Here is a 15,642-nt window from a genome sequence, read left to right on the forward strand (position 1 = left end):
CACATATGCAAATCATTGAGTGAAATTGATTGCTTTATGTCCTTTCAATACCAATTGAGAAGAGACATGTTAAAGCTAGAGTGGACTAGTGAGGTCTAGAAAAATGTTTTGGTGAATATTTTGATACCACAAACCAGCTGCAACTCATTAATTAAGATGAGAAGGAACCTAATTGGTTTTGTTTTATCTCAAAGATGTTGTTCGCAAAAATATTTAGACATTTAAAAAGAAAGTGAGCTTCGAATTTGAAATTTGAACCAAAGAAAGATGAAGGTTAGATGAACAGCTCGAATTCTATCATAGAATTTGAGCTAAGTAACACTATTCACATGCATGTTGTGATGTTTCCCAAGATTCTCATTACATTTCTTGATTTGTTGATCACATTTTTCATTTGTATATTCTTAATTTATATTTCTTGTTGTATATGGCAAAGTTATGTACCAAATAGTTTGCTCCTCAACCAATATCATCAAAATACATATTTTGGGCCCTATCTATAAATTTAATTAAAGCAGTACAATTAAATCGGGCACATAGTGTCTACACTTTGATGAGTCACTAGAAATTAGGGGTGTAAATGGATAACCGAAATCCGTATCAGAATTCGCATCCGCATCCGTCTAGGGGTATTCGAATCCGTTCGATCATTAATAAGATGCAGATATGGTATACCCATTTCTTACCGATTATTATCTGTCTAGCAAAATTATCCGATTAAATTACTTATTTAGATTTATTTTTTATTTTATAAATTTTTTTACGTGTTATATGTGACTATTTTTCTAGATTTTTTACTAAAATAGCTACCAAAGTTGTTAAAATTTAAATTTCAAACATAGTCCTCACAAATAAAATGGTAAAAATCTAAACAGGTAGTCGAAAACTTGTATTCATTATCATTTAGAAGAATCTATTTAAGAAAACAACTATCCGATTATCATCCGAATCCGACAAAATCCGTCCAAAAACCAATAGGATATTATCCGGATCCGTCCGAATATAATAGAATATAGATATGGTATTACCATTACCCAATTCGAATCCGGTCCGTTTACACCCCTACTAGAAATTCAATCGAGATGTTAATGTTTTCCAACGTTCAAATTTCTTTTCCCACTCACTTTTTTTTTTTTTTTTTTTTTTTTTTTTTTTAATATTTATGTTTCTTCTTTGAACTGCATGAACTGTTGGAAGGCTTAAGTAATCAGCCAAGGCCAACAAGATTTAGGTTTAAAAACAGAAAGGGAAAGTCTCCTAATAGGAACAAAGTACAAGGGATCAAGTCCTCGAGGATTGTATCCACAAAACTTTTGACAGACCCAAACATCGGGCCCCCCTAGATAAAAGATCTGCTTTATAATTTTCAGCTCTAGAAATATGAAATACAACCCAGTTATCAAACCCCAACAAAAAAAGCTTAATAAGCTGAAGTAAGTAGGAACAATGCCAATCTAGATCACTAGAATGAGCATGTAAACTGGAGACCACTGCCTTACAATCAGAAAATAGCTTGATATTCTTGATCCCTAAAGTAGAAGCCACTTGAAGGATGTCATACATCGCGTCTAACTCCACTTGTTGTGCAAACAAAGCCCAACCTGCTTTCATACGAGCAGCTATAAAAGACCCAGAAGATGTCTTGATTAGCCCTCCACAACCACTTCGAGAAGTTATTGAATCCCAAGAACCATCTGAGAAAATATGAAAGAAAGTGGTGTCAGCAATATCGATCGTTTGCGTATGCAAAGAATTAAATAAAAGACTTGAATCATGCAACATATGAGAGCCAATCACTTCAGTTGTGGCCGATGTCGAAGTTGTCTCAAAAAAACAAGTATGAATATCCTGCAACAAACTATTTAGAGACCATAGAAACGAACTTAAACTAGGTGCAATCCCTTCAAACCAATAAGCGTTCATTGCTTTCCAAATTAACCAAGCTAGTAAACTCTATATGGTATGCACCCAATCTAAATTACCAGTAGTCCGATAGAAAGATTAAATGAAGTTCCACCAGTCCATAATGTCATGGCCTTGAAAAATATCTGTATCCAACCAAAGGGGAGAGACCTTCCAACAAAGTTTTGCAAAAGGACAGTGAAATAAAAGATGAACCAGCGATTTATGAGCATATTTGCAATAAAAACATAAAGGAGTATAGCAACTACCTCTTTGAAACAAATTTGTTTGTAGGAATGGCATTATGACCTAATTTCTAGATAAACATCTTAATCTTAATCTTAGGCAGCGAATGAACTTTCCAAAAAGTAGACCAAAAAGATAAAGAGTCAGAGGTGGTTTCTTTGGAAGATAAACCCAAAGAACCGTGTAACTCCACAAAATAAGCATATCTAACAGTAAAATCCCCTGATCGAGTATGTTTCCACACCCATCTATCCGGAAAAGTCTCAGATAAAATAGGAAGCTTAAGAATGGCACTAACCTCATGAGTGAAAAACCAACGTTGCAATTTAGAATAGTCCCATGATCTTGAAGGCCAATGGATTAATTCACCAACCCATAAAGGACTACCAGGAGATGGATCTCTCCAAATACGGTTCAAAGGGAAATTAGGAATCCAAGGGTCAGAGAATAACTTTGTTTGACGACCATTATCTATACTTCAAATCAAACCCTTTTTAAGAACTTCTTTCCCCGCATGTAAACTCCGCCATCCCCAAGAGCACCCCTGCGAACACCTGATATCAAGAAAATCATCATTAGGAAAGTATTTTGATTTAATAACTCGGGCCCACAAAGAGCTAGGATTTTGCAGTAATCGCCAAGCTTGTTTGGCTAATAAGGCTTTGTTGAAAATGTAGAGATCGCAAAACCCTAAACCACCATGTTTTTTTTATGTACATAATTTTTCCCATGGAACCCAGGAAAGACCCTTTTGAGATCCCCTTCCCCACCAAAAACTTCTAATTTGTTGAGATAACCCATTAATTATCTATTTTGGTAACAAAAAAATAGACATAGCATAGGTTGAGAGAGCTTGAGCAACTGCTTTAATTAAGATTTATTTTCCAGCGCTTGATAACAACTTACCCTTTCAACAAGCCAACTTGTTAGCCATTCTATCACAAAAAGAAGCAAAAACTTGACTTTTAGTTTTACCAAAAGCAGATGGTAAACCCAAATAAGTCCCATGGGAACTTACCTCATCAATCTAAAGATTAGAAGTGATAGCTCTTCAAACAGGCAAAATTGTACCTTTACTAAACACCACAGATGGTTTCTTTGGATGTGAATCTGCAATAGATGATTTCTTTACTTTTTTATGTTATTGTATGTGGGGTTTTGCTTCAATGCTGTGTAATAAATGAGCAGCATTGAGCTGCATACGGTCCAGATGAAACCACGATATCAATTTAAATCGTAACCGTCCAATTTCAGCATGTGCTCTTCACCCATTTAAGTGAAGCAAACTGTGTGAGGTTCGGTTTAATGATTTGAACCAATCCCAGCCTAACTCAATCAAACCGAACCCCACCCTCTAAGGTTTCAATTTCAAAATCCCAAAATAGAGGGAAAACGAACATTTCGTTTGTCTGAGCAGAAATTTCGTCTTCGACTTTTGCTGAGTTTTGAGAACGAACATAGACAGAGGGGGAATCAGACTTGCTGCTCCATGCGATAGTCTCCTTGCTGCATCATTACGATAGCATCCGTTTTCTCTCATTTTTGTTCAACCTTGGTTGGTGTCAAGCTTGAAGGTCTCCATCTCATCAAAGATCGAGGCCATCTACATCTTTCTGCGGAAGCTCTCGAGCTCTAAGTGCCACAGGAGAGGAGCCCTGGCCCCTGGGACGCCATTTTTCTGACGAAGTTCGCTCTGTTGGTAAGCTTCCATATTTTCCCCTTTTTTTAGTTCCCATCTCATTTTAGGGTTCCAGATCTGTTCTTTCTTTGGTTACGATAGATATTGTTAGTTGCTTCAGATTCATGGGTGGATCAGTGACACCATTTATTTCTGTATTGGGAAGAACATGAATGAATATTTCTGCAGGAGGTTGAATATTTTATAGGTAGTATGAACCCAGTTTTCTTTTATTAGGCGTGATAAGGATGCTTTCTCACCCTTTCCCTAACTGTCTCTAATTTGAATTCTTTCCATATCATTTCATCCTCTCATTTGAATTCTTTCCATTCATCACTCCTCTCATTTGAATTCCTTCCATTCATCATTCTTTACATTTGAATTCTTTTCCATACCATATCATCCTTCCATTTCATCAATATCCTAATTTGGCTTTGGCTTGATTAAGTTTCTCTATTAAATTATTTCCATATAAACATTTCCATGTATCGTATTTCTATGTTTTATATCTTTTTTTTATTGTTCATAGTTACCTAACAGCATGGGATGTATGTTGCCTATATATTTGAGGTTCTCTCATATGAAATCATTCAACTATTTTTCCCATTGAAATTGTTTCTTAATATCTTTCCCCTATTGTCGACCCAACAACCAAGCATATGCCCTAAATTTTGAAGAATGCTAGCCCATCCAGCTTCCTTCTCTTTTCCTTTAGAGTGGACTTGCTGTTTAAAGTGTTCATAAGATTTTATCAACTGAATTGAAGAAAACCAAAATGATTCCAATGCGGTTGATACACAAATTAAATAGCTTTTGATGGGTGTTGTAACTAATATATCCATTGCCGGTTTGTACCGGTCAAACCAATCTCAATCGGGTTCAATTGAGATATAAAGCTAAGATGATCGAAGACGTCCAAAGAGGAGCAATGATCTGATGGCCATGATTTAAAGAGTATTATAAGCGGGAAAGTCAGTATAAAAGCGAGGGAAGATCCGTGAGAAGGTAAGTCTCTAGAATCAACCAAAACTCTAAGCTCACTCTGATTGAACTCCATTACGAGCATTCCAAAAGCTCCAGAGAGAGCTCTGTGAACACCATTGACTCCATACTGACTAGATCGTCGGAGACGAGACGCCGATCAAGACGATCGGCTCCGTTTCTTACTGTGATTCTGTTTTCTTTCAGGAGTGAGAGGTTGATTGATCAAGGAGCAAACCAGATCGAATCAGATCTGAGGAGTTCGGTGCGAGAAACTTCGGTTCAAGGCGATCGACAAAAATAGCACTAACATTTGGCGCCGTCGTGGGAAATCAAGTCGAACGGGAAGCTATGGCTCAATCACCCGAGCGAGAGGAGGAATTACCGATAGAAATGGCGGAAACAAGCCGAGAGGGAGCCAAGGAGAGTAAATCCAAAAAGAAGAGCGAGAGAAGTGGTTCCGATGCCGCAAATTCCGATGATGCAAACTCGCCAAAGGCGAGAGAATGCTTTGGAAGATCATTCTCCATCTCGTCCAACCGATCGGTTTGAAAGGCAAGAGAAACAATTAGCGAGATACATTGGCGACATCTCGTCCGAGTTAGATCCAAATCTAATTGCTTTGAGCGGTTTGAGAGCATGCGGCATCAAATACTTGGAGACACAAAATCTAATGAGAACCTTCATCAAGCGGATCGGAGTACATCCCGAGGAGAGAGTTCCGGTTTTGTCGGTTGGAAGATCTCGAACTCTTTCCCGAGCAAAAGCGACTTCTGTCCCAAACTCTCATGTTCAAAAATCGGGAGGAAGTCGAAGGAGATCATTTACGAAGGAAGGATCGGGAGAAAGTGCAGATCCAAACTATATTCCACTAGAGATCGAAGATCGAGAATCGTCCGAGAGATGATCAATTGAGTCATATCTGGAGCAAAAAAAGCGAGGCGTTGGGAATTGGAGAGATAAGAGAGAAACAGGAAGATCGGGAGATTGCAGATCCGAAGTTTATGGATCGGAAATCAGCAAAAGATTTCGCGTCCTCGATGATCAAATCCAACGATTGGTGAATAAAGATGGCGGAGAAAATCTCGAGGAAATAATGGACCAGAATCCATTTGCTAAAGATATTATGTCGACACCATTGCCGCGCAATTTTAAACTTCCGACATTCACGATGTACGATGGAAGTACAGATCCAATGGAGCACACGGCTCGGTTCAACTCTGTTATGATGCTAGCGAGTAACTCGATATTTTAAAGTGTCGCTCATTTCCATCTTCCACGAAAGGATCTGCAACAACCTGGTTCTTGACTTATTGCGGACTCCATTAAGGATTTTAAGGATTTGACGAAAGTATTCTTGTCAAGATTCCAAAGTAGCATGAAAAGACAAAAAATGTTGATAACTTGGTGCAATCCGCCAAAAATCGGGAGAATCGGTTCGAAATTATATGAAGAGATTCAATCGAGAGTCAATTCAAATTAAAAATTTGAATGAGGCGGTGGCATATGACGCTATGTTCGGAGGCCTAACAGATGAACATCTTCAGGAATTCCCGATTATGAATAAACCAGCAAACATAGCGAAATTGACGATTTATGTCGTCGTATGCAAATATGAAAGACATTCTCCAAGCAAGAAAAGAAAGCGATAGCGATGGAGTTAAAAGAAAAGATGATGGAGTTGTGAAATTTGATCAGAGAGATCGAGAGAACGAAGGAACAGCAGGAGCTTTTCAAGAAATATTCTCGATCGTCAATACGAAGGGATATTCCCAAACCATTCCAAGAAAACTACACTCCTCTCAACGTAAGAAGATCGGAAATTCTGATGCAAATTCAGCACCAGGGATTTATGAAATGGCCATTACCTATGATAGCAAAGGCGGATGAAAGGAATCCGAATAAATTCTGTAGATATCACAAAGATCATGGTCATGATCTTGATGACTTGCAGAATTCTAAAATATGAAATTGAACGAGTGATCAACCAAGGAAGATTAGATCAGTATGTTCAAAAAAGAAATGGGGGAAACGAGAAGAAATGTTGCTGATCAGCCGAGAAGGTGGAACAATCGAACACCGAAGCAAGAGAAGAACAAGCCAAGGGAGATTTTCAGTATAACTCTCCGAGAGGAAAATACTAAACAACGGGAAAATCGGCGATTCAACGAAAGCGGTCCCCCGTCATGACCATCCTGGGAAGTTTGGACTTAAATTCAATTTCAAAATCTAAGGCTCATGCCAGGTATGTGAATTCTGTTGAATCTCATGTTATTCCTAGAAGAATCAAAATGATGAAGGAAATAGTCTTCACGGAGGAAGAAATGGAAGGAATTCAAGAACCACACGATGACGCGATTGTGATAGTCATTGAGGTGGCGAACGAGAGATATTCATAGAGTTACGGTAGACACGGGATCATCTGTAGACATCATGTCTTACGAAGCTTTTCAACGATTGAAGTTGGATACGGTCAAGATAAAACCTTGCGGTACAAGACTATTTGGATTTTCCCGGAGAGTCTACTTCGGTAGAGGGAACTATGGAACTAACGATAACACTTGGAACACATCCACAAACGGTAACTACGATTACCAAATTTTTGTTAATAAAAAGTCTATCAGCATACAATATAATTCTAGGGAGACCAACGTTGAATACTATTGGTGCAATAATTTCGACAAGACATTTGAAAGTCAAATTTCCAACAGAAAGTGGCATTGGAGAATGCAAATCAGATCAGAAAACTTCAAGGCAAAGCTACACAACTTTTTTGAAGGATTCGAAGCACAAGGTAAGGCACTTGCCTTTCTTGTTGAAGTTCTGAGATAATAGAGATGAGGAAAAAATTCAAAGAGGTGAACCAATAGAAAAGCTAGAAAAAATTTGTTTTGATTTGGAGAATCCGAAAAAGGGACCATGATAGGAGCTGATCGAACGAGCAGTCGGGATAAGCAACAATTGAAAGAATTTCTCGAAGAAACGTAGATGTCTTTGCACGGTCAGCACAAGACATGCCGGGTTTAAGCGGGGAGGTAGCGAGCATTGTTTATGGATAGATAAACCTATCAAACCCGATGTAAAGGAGACGAAGGAATTTCTCATCGGGAAAAGCATGATGCAATTAAGGTTGAAGTGGACAAACTTAAGAAATCTGAGTTCATTGAGCAAATCGAGTGCCCAAGGTGGTTAGCAAATGTGGTAATGGTGAAAAAACATAATGGAAAATGGCGAATGTGTGTAGATTACACTGATTTGAACAAGGCATGTCCCAAGGATTGCTATCCTTTGCCACGAATCGATCAGCTAATCGATGCCACATCGAGTCGTGAGATGTTGAGTTTTATGGATGCTTATTCAGGATATAATCAAATTCTTATGAAAAAGGAGGATCAACCTCACCACGGCATTCATGACCAATCGGGAAAGCTATTGTTATAAAGTTATGCCTTTTGGGTTAAAAAATGCTGGTGCAACATACCAAAGGGCAATGAACAAGGCTTCGTGATCAAATTGGAAGAAATATGGAGGTTTATGTAGATGATCTTCTTGTAAAAAGTCAATTTAAATCCGATCATCTCGTCGATCCGAGAGAATGCTTTGATGTATTGAGGAGAAATGGAATGAGACTCAATCTCGAGAAGTGTGCATTTGGAGTTTCATCTGGTAAATTCCTAGGTTTCATGGTCACACAGAGGGGCATTGAAGCAAATCCAGAAAAAATCGGGGCTATCTTAAATATGACGGCTCCCAGCGATATGAAGGAAATTCAAAGCTTAACGGGAAGAGTTGCGGCATTAAGTAGATTTATATCCAGATCGGGAGATAAGTGTGCACCATTCTTCAAGGCTTTGAAGAATCTAAATGCACTCAACGAATTCAAATGGTCGGAGGAGGACTGTCAAAATTCATTTGAAGAGCTGAAGAGGAGGTTGACCGATCCACCGTTTTTATCTCGACCAAAGCCCGAGAGAAGCTTGCAGATATATCTATCTTCTTCAAAGGCGGCGGTAAGCGCGGTGTTAATCCGGGAGGAAGGTACTTGTCCAAAATCCTATCTACTTTGTAAGCCATACATTGTTAGATGCGAGAATCTAGATATCTGGAATTTGAGAAACAGAGCTTTCGCCTTAATAATAGCAACCGGAAGCTCCGGCCCTATTTTCAAGCTCATCCAATTATCGTTCTTACTAACTGGCCTTTAAAGAAAATACTGCATAAACCTGATCTGCGGGAAGAATGGTATCATGGGCGAGTAGAGTTAACGAAACATGATATAGATTATAGACCTAGAACTGCAATAAAGGCACAAGTTTTGGCTGATTTTATTGCTTGAAAGTATTTCATCACCGAGAGGAGGAAAAAGATTCTAGTAAGGTATCTTCTATATGGACCTTGCATGTAGATGGGTCAAGTCATTCGCGAGGATCGGGAGCGGGAGTGATTTTACAAAGTCCGTTCGGATTTGTAATTCAAAATGCACTTCGGTTTAATTTTCATGCTTCAAACAATGAAGCGAATATGAAGCTCTTATTGCAGGATTACGACTAGCTAGATCTCTCTGTGTTCAAAGCATCGAAGTAAAAAGTGATTCGGAAGCGGTGGTCGGTCAAGTCACGGGAGCGTATGGTGCGAAAGATGATCGAATGGTCAGCTATCTTAAAAAAGTATCACAATGTAAGGAGTGGTTCGCACAGTTCTCGATCACAAGGATATCTCGAAATCAAAACAATGAAGCAGATTCTCTCGCAAAATTGGCATCCGCAAAGTTTGTTTCTATTCCACAAACTGTATATTATGAGGAGCTAGATATTCCGGCATATTCAAAGCCGAGATAATGGAAATTGATGCGAGATATCTTGGATGGATCCTATTATGCAATATCTAAAAGATGGTATTCTTCCGAAGATAGAGAAAAGGCGAGGCTGTAAAAAGAAGAGCTGCCAGGTTTATTCTAAAAAATGAGTTATTATATAAAAGAACAGTTTACGGGCCCTTTGTTGAAATGTTTGGGACCCTCCGATGCTCTTTATGCTCTATCCGAAGTTCATGAAGGAATTTGTGGAAACCACTTAGGTGGGAAAGCTTTGGCATATAAAATTTTAAGACAAGGATTTTATTGGCCACGAATGCAATCGAGGCAATTGAGTATGTAAAAAGGTGTCATCAATGCCGATTCATGCACCAATTCGGAGCCGACCAAATGAGCAGCTAACATCAATTCTTAATCCTCTCCCATTTGCTATGTGGGGTATGGATTTGTTGGGACCTTTTCCTGTTGCAGCTGGAGGGAAAAAGTTTGTGGTGGGCAATCGATTATTTTACTAAATGGGTAGAAGCGAAGCCTTGGCAACAACTACCACGAGTCAAATTGAAAAGTTCTTGAGAAATCATGTCATATTCAGATATGGCCTACCAAAGATTCTCTTGACTGATCACGGACCACAATTTGACAATGAGAGATTCAAGGAATTCCATGCAGATTATCATATTGAGTGCAAACACTCATCTCGTAGCGTATCCTCAATGCAATGGCCAAATTGAGGTAACAAACAGAACACTTTTGCAGGGGATAAAAAAGAGACTGGATGAAGCGCATAGTCTGTGGATTGATGAACTACCTCATGTATTATGGGCATATAGGACTACGGTCAGAACCCCAACAGGTGAAACACCTTTCAGACTGGCGTATGGATCAGAAGCATTGGCTCCAGTGGAAGTTATGGTGGGATCAAATAGATATGAAGGATTTGATCCAATAACTAATGAAGAGGGACTACGGGCAAACCTCGAATTTTTAGATGAAGTCAGAGAAAAGGCCTTATACCGTAATATGGAATATCAAAGGAGAACAACAGCGTATTATAATGCTCGAATCAAACATAAATCTTTCGAGTAGGAGATTTGGTTTTGAGGAAAAAATCAGCGTCGAGATCCAAGGAATTGTGGAAAGCTTTACGCAAAACGGGAGGGACCATATGTGGTAATAAAAACTGTGAGCAAAAACACATATCGTGCTGAAGGACTCTCATGGAAGTTGTTTGAAACGACCGTGGAATGTAGTTCACCTTAAGAAATATTATCAGTAGAAAGAATTTTCTTGTATTCTTGGAGAATGCATTTTATTAAGCGGGGTCATCCAAAGTTTCTTTCTCGTTATTAAACCAAGAAACATCAATGTGAACCAGTTTCTTCTGATCAAGCCATATCAACGCTGATCCAGGGTCATTCCTTCCGAGGATGATCCCGACTTTCCGAAGTCAGGCCCAAGTGGCCAGCCTTCCGAGGCCTGGTCATGCTTTCCGAAGGCGATCACGGATCATTCCGTGCCGAGGATGATCCCGACTCTTCGTGAGTTAGGCTCAAGTAGCCAGCCTTCCGAGGCGTGATTTTGCTAGCTGATCCGGATCATTCCGTACCGAGGATGATCCCGACTCTTCGTGAGTTAGGCTCAAGTAGCCAGCCTTCCGAGGCCTGGTCATGCTTTCCGAAGCTGATCACGGATCATTCCGTACCGAGGATGATCCCGACTCTTCGTGAGTTAGGCTCAAGTAGCCAGCCTTCCGAGGCCTAGTCATGCTTTCCGAAGCTGATCACGGATCATTCCGTACCGAGGATGATCCCGACTCTTCGTGAGTTAGGCTCAGGTAGCCAAGTCACGCTAAGCTAATCACGAATCATTCCTTTCGCGAGGGTGATCCCGGATTGTTCCTTCCGAGGAATGATCCCGACTTTCCGAAGTCAGACCCAAGTGGTCAGCCTTCCGAGGCCAGGTTATGCTTTCCGAAGCTGATCATGGATCATTCCGTACCGAGGGTGATCCCGACTTTCCAGAGTCAGACTCCAGTAGCCATCTTTCTAAGGCATCATTTGGATCGAGTACGACGGAATTAATCGATAAAATAACTCAAGGATCAGAGTTACATTGAAGTCTGTTAATTAAAGCTCAAAGGTCAGATCAGGTATTAAATCAACATCTCAAGCTATCTGATCAGGTATTAAAAAAATCATTTCAAATACTTTTTCATCAGAGGTATTTTCAGCAGTATATATATAATATAAAAATAATCACAATAGAAGGAGGGAAGAAAATTTCATTCACATAAAAGATGGACAAGTAAAAAAAGAAGAAGAAAAACCCTCATATGCAAAAGAGGTAGGCAAGAAAGAAAAAGGTAAGTCCATAAAGCAAAAAGAGTGTTTTCTTCATATGTGTGATTTTGTAGATGGATCAACATCTGTAGCATTATCAAACGGATCAACATCAACAGCATCATTAGCAGCAATATCTTCATCTCCTTGAGCAGGTAAATTATCATCATCATTATCATCTGAACCACTGGCAGAATGATCTGGGCCAGAGCTGGAGGAGTCACTCATATCATCATCAGAATCATCTTCTGATGAACAATCAGAACTGGGATGCTTCAAATTCCTAAGATCAAAAAAGGTTCTAGAAGGGAGAAACTCTGGAGGTAACAACTTGAAATCTAAACCAGGGTGAGTCTTAAGGATCTCTGAAAAAATTTGGTCAGAGCAGTCCTTTACCATATTTTTGCAAAACCCTAGGAAAGTCGGATTATCTCCAACTTCCTTTATAGAGGAGGTAACCGAGTTTAAAACTATCTGGCTCTCATTTTGTATTCTTCTCTTTTCAATTTCAAACTGTTTCCTCTCTGCCTCTAAGTCTTCATGCAGCAAAGTTTTGAATTTTAAAGTTTCATCCAGGAGTGCATGAAGGTTTTCTTTCTCCTTAGAAACCAAATTAAAGGAAGCATTGAGATTATCCTTTTCCACTGTCATCTCATTTAGCCTTGACTCCAAACCATTATTCTTATCTTCCAAAGTAGACTTCTCCAGCAGAATTGAACTAAAGGCTTTCACATGATATTCTTGTGCCAACTCTAAAGCAGTATTCAGCTTCTCAATCTCATCAAACTTCTCCTGGAGTTCATTCTTTTCCTTCTCAATGCTTTGTGACCAGACCAAGGCTCTGGTCAGCTTTCCTTTAAAATCTTCTCTTTCACCTGTGGCAATTTTGGCCCTGTCAAGGGCATCATCCTTTAACATTTTAAGTTGAAAAAGCTCATTCCTATGATTCAAAACGGCTTCTCTCAACATAGAAACTTCTTCCCGCAATTCAAAGACAATGGTCGAGCAAATTTCATAATCATTATGCAAACTATCAAGATCATTCATCAAATCTATTTCTCTCGAACTCAGCTTTGTTAATTTTCTTTCCCGAAGATCCCAATTTTCTTCGAAGATCCTGTACCTCATTAACCAATTCGAAGTTCTTCTTGATCAGTTCAACATTTTCCTGAGACAAAGTTTTCTCTCTCTCCAACACTTCAGAAAATGCATTGAAGGCAGCTCCAAAACATCTGTTTATCAATCAATATATATATACATTAAAGACAATATAAATAATCAGATCAAAAGTGAATTAGTTTTAAATAAATAAAAAGAAGGAGAGGTCTAATTCTTACCCCCACCCATGAGAATAAAGATCAGAATCAGACATCCGTGCAGTATTCTTCTTGTCGCGAGGAATTCCCGCCTTTTGTACCCCATTCTCTGGCAGCCTCCCAATTACGGGCCGGTCGTGTGATTTTCTTTTAAAAACCACTCAGGGTGGAAAGGATTCCCAGAATCAGCATTGCTCATGGTATCATCAACCTGATCAGGGGCTGGTTGGAGATCAGCTACCTCAAGAATATTCTCAGGATTAACATTCACTGCAGCATCATTTGAACCAGTCTGCATGATGATATTTTCTTGATCTTCATGAGGAACAATTACCACGAGGGCTTCAGGAGGGACAGGATTATTCTCTGGGAGAACTACTTCATGAATTCCATGGGAAACATTTTGGTTATTATCCTCCAAGGGAGGAACATCTTCATTACTTTTCTCAGGAGGAGGAACATCTTCATCATTTTTCTCAGGAGGGGGAACATTAGTATCTGGGGGAGCAAGAACATTGGTATCTGGAGGAGCAAGAACATCAGTATCTGGGACAGCAACATCCAACACAGGGATGGACAAAGGTAAAACGGAAGCGGAAATTTCATTTACACGGTCTTCGGCAACAACATCCAAGGGAGAGACAGGAACATCAATATTTTCATCACATAGTTGATCGGCTATTTCTTCAATAATACCACCTGCAGCATATGTTAGTATGTCTTCAGCAATTTTCTTCAAATGGTCAGAAGAATAGTCAAATAAATCCTTACCTTGACCTTCGTCCTCAACCATTTTTTCTGGGAAGACAGAAGTATCATGAGGAATTTCTTCACATGGATTATCTTCAACAACAGGAACTTTTATGGGGGCGGTATGAATTTCTTTTCTTCTTTTCTTCTTCTTCTTTGAGCCAGATGGGCCCTGATCAGAGACTGGACCTGTAGACCTAAGTCTACATCTCAGTGTATTGGAGGTTCTGGAGGTCCTCATCTTGGGACCAGGGATTTCACTTGCAACTGTTTTCACAATTTGCACATCAGCATCTTCTCTGATGGCACTTTCTGGAGCCGAGGTAGTTTTCTCTTGATCAGGGGAATCTCTCTTAGCAGTTTTTCTCTTCGAAGGATGACGGGCAGTATGTTTTCTTTTCTTGGAGGGTTTAATGACCCTAGAATCAGACTTCTTTTCTTCCGAAACACTTCTCCGTAAGTCAGCAACATTAAGGATGGGACGAGCAATTACTTCTGATGGCAAAAATATATGATAATGAGTAAGGATTACAAAAGGATAGAAAGGTATACAACAGTTATTATCTTTACCTGGAAAAAGGCCATGACTAATGAGACCTGCATCCGTCTTCAACTTGGCCGCATCTATGGGAGTTCCAATCGGAATCATTCTCCAAGTTTATTCGGTCATATTCAAGTAAGCACGGGACGTACTTTTAGAGGAGATAAGGATTCCAAGGAATGAAGACACCATCGAGACCGGAAGTTTGGATTTGGAATAGCGCAGAAGAAGTATTTTTCCCGCCATTGCTTATTGTCATGGGGAATGGAGGAATCAATGAAAATTTTGGATTCTCTTCCCAGTTCACCCAAAATGCAGGTTCTTCTGGCAAAATGAAGATATCCGCGTTCGCGGGATACTTTCAAGGTGTAATAATTTCTGAAGAGATCAACAGACGGGACACGATTCATCTAGAGAATAAACGCAAAAAAACAGTAAACCAGCCTCCAACTATTTGGAGTAAGCTGAGAATGACAGACATGATAATAGTCCAACAAAGATTGAACTACGGGAATCAGCGGGATTCTAAAACCTGAATCAAGGTGATCAAGGTAGATGGTGATAACACCAGGATCAACTGAGTAAGGACGGTCGGAGGAGTCGGGAACCCATACTCTAGCATCAGAAGGAAAATGGTAACTTTCCAAATAAGAATCCAGGTGGGATTTCTTTATTTTAGTGGGATACCATTCAGGACCGGCATGCTTTGGGTCCATTTTTTCTCTGGACATGTTGACAGGAGTATAAGGAAGGATGGCTTCGTCATGAGCATACGGGACCGGTTTCCAATCTAAAGGATCATGTTGAGAAGAGGAAGAAGCACCAGACACATTTTTCATTTGCTCTCTGTTTGAAGGTATATCAGGTTGGGAAGAGATACTGGGTACTGAGGGATTGGAAGCAGGATCCATGGCGGAGATAAGCAAGGAAGAAGAAGGAAATTGAAAAGGTAAAATCTGAAAAGGAGTAATAAAGAAGTTAGCAGATAGGTATGTTGGTGTTCGCGAAGAAGAACAGAGTACGGAAAGGAAAAGGCGACAGTTGATAGATATATATAAAGAATGAGAGAGGATTTC

This window comes from Hakea prostrata, chromosome 2, assembly GCF_041222555.1.
Source record: "Hakea prostrata isolate BN-2017 chromosome 2, UWA_Hpros_2, whole genome shotgun sequence".
Taxonomy (NCBI): Eukaryota; Viridiplantae; Streptophyta; class Magnoliopsida; order Proteales; family Proteaceae; genus Hakea; species Hakea prostrata.